At 48.2% G+C, this 7,703-nt stretch overlaps 1 long non-coding RNA gene across 1 annotated transcript; it reads right to left on the bottom strand.

Moving 5' to 3' along the window:
• Nucleotides 1-5,905: 5,905 nt before the first annotated feature.
• Nucleotides 5,906-7,562, bottom strand: LOC150009061 (uncharacterized). The gene is made up of 3 exons (XR_016511145.1): nucleotides 7,496-7,562; nucleotides 6,449-6,529; nucleotides 5,906-6,087 (listed from the first exon to the last, which is right to left on the bottom strand). It is a non-coding gene; the product is annotated as an uncharacterized LOC150009061 (long non-coding RNA).
• Nucleotides 7,563-7,703: the final 141 nt, after the last annotated feature.

Here is a 7,703-nt window from a genome sequence, read left to right as displayed (position 1 = left end):
CGCCAGAAGCCGGACAGGTTTATGTTCCAGCTGCAGCTGCACTGGCCCCAGGCCAAGTCCCCTTGTCTGCACACATACATTCTTCTCCCCCTGGAGTCAGGAGAGGCTCAGTCTGTGAATGTGCCTCCTGAGGTCTGGTGACATCAGCATGCTCTCTTCACAGCTACTCTGTGGGGTGCAGCCACCATTGCCCCACTTTACAGATTAAGCAAATGAGGCCCAGAGAGATTGAGTTACTTGTTTGCAGTCACACAGCAGGTTCTATTATAATATGATTTAAATTAAACTCAGTGCTTTGGGCCCTGACTGGTGTGGCTCAGTGGATTGAGCCCCGGCCTGTGAACCAAAGGGCTACCATTTTGATTCCCAGTCAGGGCACATGTCTGAGTTGCGGCCCAGGTCCCCAGCTGAGGGTGTACGAGAGGCAACTAATCAATGTTTCTCTCCTTCTTTTTCTGCCTCCCTTCACCTCTCTCTAAAAACAAATAAATAAAATCTTAAAAAACAAACTCAGTGCTTTAGCTCAAGGGCTTACCTCTTCACTGCGGTCCTCGGTTTTACGGTTTAAAATTGTATTTAATCCTATCTGTCTGAATGGGGCAGGAAGGGCTGTCAAGATTGGCAGGGCATGGGGAAGCTGGGCACAGAACCCCATCTGGACTGTGAATGCCTCTCAGCCTGCCCCCTCCAGGATTCTCACAACTGACGAGACCAGACTTCTTGGCACACTGCTGTCACCCAGCCTGGAGCCTGCCAGGGTGCCGTGTGGTGTCAGGTTAAGTGCAGACTCCTGTGTCCTGCATTCGCAGGTCCATAGCTCGGCCCCTCTGACCTTGTGTGGGGGGCTGCCATCAAGGCTTGGCAGTGGCAGGACAGGCACTGGCTGCCCTATTATGATGGGGGAGGATGGGAGGATGGTATGAGAAGGCCTTTCCTCTCGGCAGGGACCAATTTCTCCAGAAGGCCACGTGGGCATGGAACTTCTAGCTCATTAAAATCCTTGAGAAGGGTGGGGGTTGGAAGAGGCATTGGTTCCAAAATATTAAAACCACAAAATGTTTATAAATAGTAAATGTTTACTTAAATATCTTCTAAATGTAACACCACGTCAGCTTTTCCTCCATTGTTAAATTTAGTGTTTTAAAGCATGTCACTGTGCACGAAAACAATTTGTTGGTCACATGGTAAGAATTCCAAGTTCCCAAGAAGGCATGATGTTTGTAGAAAAATCAAGGCCAACAGTAAATCAAACCAGTTACTTCTATCCAACCAGCTTCAAAAGCTAAGTTATAAAAGTATTTCCAAATATTTTTATATATAAAAATTACATATAAAGTTGGGATATATTTGCAATTTTGTGGTAAAAAACACATAAAATTTACCATCTTAACCATTATTAAGTTTACAGTTCAGTAGTGTTATCTATATGCACAATGTTGTGCAACCAACATCCAGTCCTTCTTCATTTTGCAAAACTGAAGCCCTATATCCATTAACTAAGAACTCTCCATTCTCCCTCCCTCAGGGTAGAACCTTGGCAACCACCATTCTACTTTCTATTTCTATGAGTTTTACTATGCTAGGTGTCACATATAAGTGGAATCAGGCAGCATTTATCTTTGTGTGACTACTTGTTTCACTTGGAATGATGTCCTCACGGTTAATTCATGTTGAAGCATGAACCAAGATTTCCTCCTTTTTAAACCTGAGTCATATTCCACTGTGTGTGTGTGTGTGTGTGTGTGTGTGTGTGTGTGTTTTGCATTTTCTTTATACATTCTACCTCTTGGAAACTAAACATGAGTGTGCAAATATCTCTTCAAGACCCTGTTTTTAATTCTTTTGCATATATGCTCAGAAGTGTGATTGATAATTCTATTTTTAATATTGTGAGGAACCTGATAAGGGTGTATTTTTACTCACTTCCAGTTTTGGTGAGACATAATTTATGCATGACATTGTATTAGTTTCATGTGTACAATATAATGATTTCCTGTATGCATATATTGTGAAATGATTACTATAACACGTTTGGTTAATGTCCATGACCTCATATAGCTACATTGTTTTTCTCGTGATGAGAACTTTTAAGATCTACTCTTTCAGCAACTTTCAAATATACAATACAGTATTTTTTAACTCTAGTCACCACGCTGTACATCATATCCCCAGGACTTAACCTATCTTATCCCTGGAAATGTGTAACTTTTGACCATCTTCACTCATTTCACCCCCCACCCCTAGCACTTTTAAGTGTTTATTGGGGTGTGGAATGGAGCCCGGGCTGATGGGCAAGGCATGCAGTGCATGAGCTCAGGAGTTCCTGGAGTAAAACTTCAGTTTTCTATCATCCAGTGTAATCTTGATTGAACTTCCTTCCTCATCTCAGGCAATTTGGCATTTGACCCCCTTCCTGGGCTGCCACCCAGGAGACTCCCCTTGCCCAAGGCTCTTTCCCTGCCCCTGGTGGAGGCTGAAGGGAGAGATAACCAGTCCTTCCCAAGCTCCTCCAATGCTCAAAGGCCTGGACTCTGCAACTCAAACACTGTTTTCTTTCAGCATTATTGATCTGCTATGACGTTCAAAGGCACACATTGCAACTCAAGAGCTGCTTCTGCCCTGTACCAGGGAGCATTATGATTTTCATGAGCCCTGGACACTTTTTTTTATCCTCACCCAAGGGCACTTAGAGAGGAAGGGAGGATAGAGAAACATGGATCAGTTGCCTCTCGTATGCACCTGGACTCGCAATGTACATGCCTGGACCGGTGATGGTACATGCCTGGACTGGGGATTGAACCTGCAACCCAGGTATGTGCCCTGACTGGGGATCAAACCTACAACCCTTTGGTTACGAGATGTCACTTCAACCAACTGGGCCACACTGGCCAGGGCAAGCCCCAGTCACTTTTGATTGGCATGAATGAAGATATTAAATTTATATTTTATGACTCCTTTGATATAAAGGTGAATGAATGCAATCCAGGATGGATTCATTGTTACATATTCATTACTATTATATTAATTTTTCCTTCTGCTTCTAAAATAAATGAAAACATATTTATGGGTCCCCAAAAATATTGTATGAGAAGGGATATTCCATTCAATTGAGCACATGGGTGAGGGGCACAGGAAGTTCAGGGTTGGAAGGAGACCCTATGCTAATACTTCAAAACGTCAATCCACTGCATTTCCAGCACCCACGTCCACTCTTGTCCTCCTCTGTTCAAACCCTGCACAGGAAAATATCCAAGCTCCTTCCCAGCTGTCAAGGTCCTTCATTGGGTGGTTCCTATCTGTTTTTCCAGTCTCATGTACCGTAAGCTTTCGACACCTCCCTCTTGGATGTTTCCAGAACACCCAGCCTTCGCCACACTTGCACACCTTTGCTCAGGCTGCTCTCACTTCAACCACATCACACACAGTTCTGCATCCTTCCAGATCCAGCTCAAATATCACTTTGGCTTTGAAGAACTCAATCCCCCTCTCTCCTCTATATTTCACACTTACCCACCTGCTACCTCCATCTCTTCCCTTCAACTTCAAACCCCTTGAGGGCAGAAACCATGGCTGGTTTTTCTTTGGGTACCCAGTGCCCAGCACAAGGCCTGGAGCACAGCAGGTACTCAGTGGATTCAGGATCCATAAGCAGATGACTGAGTGAATGAGTGAAGGAGGAGAGAGAAAAGGAGGGCAGTAGTCTGCTCAGCAAAGGGAGCTCCTCTGTGGCCCCCCAACAATTGTAGGGTGTAAGTCAATGGTGGAGCCAGAGCTGAGCTTCCCTTCCAGACATGCTCTCTGACTCACCCTCTCCCCAGAGGCTCGTTTCTGGGAATGTACTGGAAGCTTGGCTCGCCTCCCTGGCGGAATCCTCTGTGTTGATCACATTGTGTGCCCCAGGAGTCCCCATGCTTAGAGGCTGTGCTTCCAGGCTACAGCACCAGGGATGGGCAATGCAGGGGTAAGGACCTCATGTGTCAGCAGGGATAAAATGGGGGCAGCAGCCTGAGACCCACTGGTAGCCCCATGGAGCCTCCTCCCTTTCTTCTACAGAGGTGTTTGATGTAGGATGCTGGGTACATCACAGGAACATCAGGGAAGTGGGGGTGACAGCGCCTACCTCATAGGTTGTCATGAGAACTGAATGAGAAAATTATGTGGGTGCCTGGAGTCCAGGTGGCATGTAGTGGGTGCTAACGAATGTGATCTGGGGTGTAACACGGAGAAATTCAAGACCCTGTAGTGAACCCTGGCATTCTGGACTGCCTAGCACCTGAACCCCTTTCCTCTGCCTGGGCCCCCTCCCTTCCCCTGACCCCATCTCTTGGGGTAGACCCCTCCCACCCAGGTGCTGACATGCTGTCCCAGCCTGGAGGTGATGAGGGGGATGCAGTAATCCAGCAGTTGTAGAGGCAGCACCTGGTGGCCAGTGTTGGTGTGAGATGAGGGTCTGTGGCTAGGGCTGGCACCAAGCCACATATGGCATGTGATTTGGGACATTGTCCCTGACTGGGTGTGGCTTCTGGGCCTGGTTCTTTGGCCCTCCTAGAGAATCTGTGACATACTCCATTGGCTTCTAGTGAACCCCTTTCTGTTTTAATTAGTTGGAGCTGGTTTCTGTTGTTCAGAACCAGAAACCAGGGAAGAGTGGCCCGACAAAACTAAGGGGATTGTGGTGGCATCATTAAAGGTCTAGTGCCCAGAAGAAGAAAGGGTTAGATCTGTTCATGTCTGCTTTGTACAGAGCAGAGCACACACAGTAGGGAGGCCCAGCCCCCAGCCTCACCCTGGAAGCTACTACACTCCAGAAAGGAACATGAGAAAGTGGAGGCTCTCTGGAGGACAATGACCAGGTCAGTGCGGGCTCTATAACTCATGGCAGGGCAGGGGAAAGGGACATGGAGCATGGAGCTGAGTAGGCTGAAGGCTTTGGGAAGAACAGTCATGGTTTAGACCCCAAGAACCACTCTGGTAGCTCAGTGGGGTGGGGGTCCAGGCCTTACTCAAAGGTGGAATAGTTTGAAGATAAACAGAGTTGACTTTGGAGGAGGTAAGCTTCCCAGCACTGGAGGTGAGCAAGGACTGTGTCCTGAAGCAGACAAAGAAGCCCAGCATGGGCCTCCCTGACTTGGGACACCAACCATCAACCAGGCCTCATTAGTAGCCCACAGTGGGGGGAGTGAGACCTCAATCTACAGAAGCTAAAAAGCTTCTCCTCAGTTCGCAGGTGGCCTGGCTCAAACCCAAAGGCAAGGGGTGAGAGGGGAACAAGCCTGAAGGACAAACAGGCAGAGGGGGCAAATCTTAGTAACCACGGATGACTGATAATGGCTCTGATAAATCACCTAAAAAATAGCCCCAAGTAGCCTGAGAACCATTATTTTTCCATTGCTTAGATGATAATCACAGACTGGTGAGGACACAGGGACTTGGGGGAGCTGGCACACTCCTGTATGTTGATGGCTGTGCACATTGGAACAATCACGGCAGCAGGAAATTGGGCAAATCCTACAGAAGCCCCCAACCCTCACCCCAGGTCTTCTGGCCCAGAGATTCTATCTCCACGAATTTATCCTTGGCTGTACTCACTCACATGATGTGTGAGCCTTGCTAACTGTTTGGTGAAAGCAAATGATGGCAACAACCTGCCCATCCACTAACAGGGGACTCATCATGAGATGATGGTACTGCCCAGTAATTGAAAACTGGGCCAGTGGCAAAGAGCATGAGGGTGCTTTTTACATATAGACATACATGGCTCTCCAAGATAAAATAAATGACGCCGTAAGAGCAACCAATAAGCTACTATTAGTATATAACAGAAAATTTATATACAAGGAGGGACCAAAAATAAATAAATAAACCCAGGAACTTATTTATTAAAAATTGTGTATTTATTCTTACATGTTTAAACTTTAGTCATCTTCCAAGTACTTTCCATTTTGATGCAATACGTTTATTGAGATGTTTCTTCCACTGTTCAAAACAGTTTTTGAATTTGGATTTTGATGCCTTTTAGTGCTTCTGCGGTTTTTGTTTCACCTCTCCCACATTGGCAAAACGTTTCCCTTTGAGGACTTTTTTCACCTGGGGAAACAAACAAACAAAAACTCACTTGGGGCAAGATCAGGTGAGTAGGGAGGGTGGGGCATGGGGGTCATTCTGTTTTTGGTCAAAAACTGCTGAACACTCAGCGCTGTGTGGGCAGGCGCCCTTGTAAATCACTTATCATGAAATGGGCAAACATACTGATAGTCTTCAAAAAAATTCACTGAAGCCAAACTCAGCCTCTCATAACAACGCCAGCTGGAACACTGATACAGATGGGTTTCTAGAACATTCACCTAGCAGGGGAAGCCTGTACTACAAGGGGCCCACCCTCCAGAAGATTCTGTTTTTTTTTTTTTTTTTTTTTGGTGGGGGGTGCAGGGAGGCCTTGTATGCTTACTGAGACATGGTAGACAGTTTGTTTCCAGGAATCAGGAGGAACCAGGAATAGTGAATGCCTCAGGGGAGGAAATTCATGTGACTGGGAGAAAAGAGAGTCTTGATTTTACATTTTTCATTGTAAACCTTCAATAGCTTTTGAACTTGGTAAAGTGTGCATGTGGTGTATAAATAACAAAAAAGGAAAACAGAATGTAGCAGAAAATAGAACTCGTGCTAACTCCCACCAACCCCACCTCAGCAGCTTTTGGGCATCTTTGGCAGTTGTGAGTGCTCCCTCTTTGCAGGTGTTGAAATGCAACCAGCTCACTGAAGTTCAGAAAGCCTCTCAGCATCACTCAGCAAGGGAGGGGTGGAGTTGGGTCTGAGACCCAAGTCTGCAATCATGCTTGGGAAAACGTCCTCGTGGGAAGCCAGCTGCCTAGCACCAGTTACCCCTGTGCCAGTCCTAGGACTGTGACCTCTAGGTGTGTGAGGGAACCACGAAGGTACAATTCTAAAAACCCAGCTCTGGACACAGTCTGGGAGAAGGATCGTGCCCCAGTGGACAGGCCGCAGTCCTGGAATACTGTGGAGGCTAGGCACGGGCCGGGACTGGGGCCAGCTGTGTGACCTCCAGCAAGCAATTTTCCCTCTGTACCTGTGTGCCTCCTCCAGGTTCTCGCTTTGAGGGGTGTAGGAGGTGTAAATGAGTGACAGCTGAGAAAGTCCCCACCTCCCAAGGACGTTCTCAAAAATAATTCAGGTCTTTCAGGCTCGAATACCCCAAACGCTTGATTCCCAAACCTCTGGGCTGCCTTTTCTCTCGAAGCCTCCTTCTGGGCCCAGGCGGCTCGCATATTGTTTGCTAAATTCGTCCCATTGATCATTCAGCTGACACCGATTCAGGGCCTCCCACCCGCCAGCCTCGGGTGGCCGGGGCGGTCTTCCTTGCACGCCACCGTCCAGCGTGTTCCCGCACATGCCCACGCCTCCGAACACACTCGTGCCCACAGCCCCCGCGCGCCTGGGTACTGGCACTCGGACCACGCCCGCCACCCACACGTACCCGCGGCGCAGGCCCCCGGGTGCAGATAATCCCCCGCCAGCCTGGAGTAGTACCTCGGGCTCAACCGCGCCCGCGGGCCGTCAATGCCTCCCCCCCCCCGGCCCCTCCCTACCTTGCCATAGGCGGCCAATAAGCGTCGCAGCCCAAGCCGACCCAGCCCACCCCAGGGAACCCCAGCCGCCGATTGGCCCGCCTGGGTGCAGTGTCC

Source organism: Furipterus horrens, unplaced genomic scaffold, assembly GCF_987537825.1.
Source record: "Furipterus horrens unplaced genomic scaffold, mFurHor1.1.pri manual_scaffold_5, whole genome shotgun sequence".
NCBI classification, from domain to species: domain Eukaryota; kingdom Metazoa; phylum Chordata; class Mammalia; order Chiroptera; family Furipteridae; genus Furipterus; species Furipterus horrens.
Note: the sequence above shows the minus strand (reverse complement) of the source record. Positions and strands in the feature narration are given on the sequence as shown.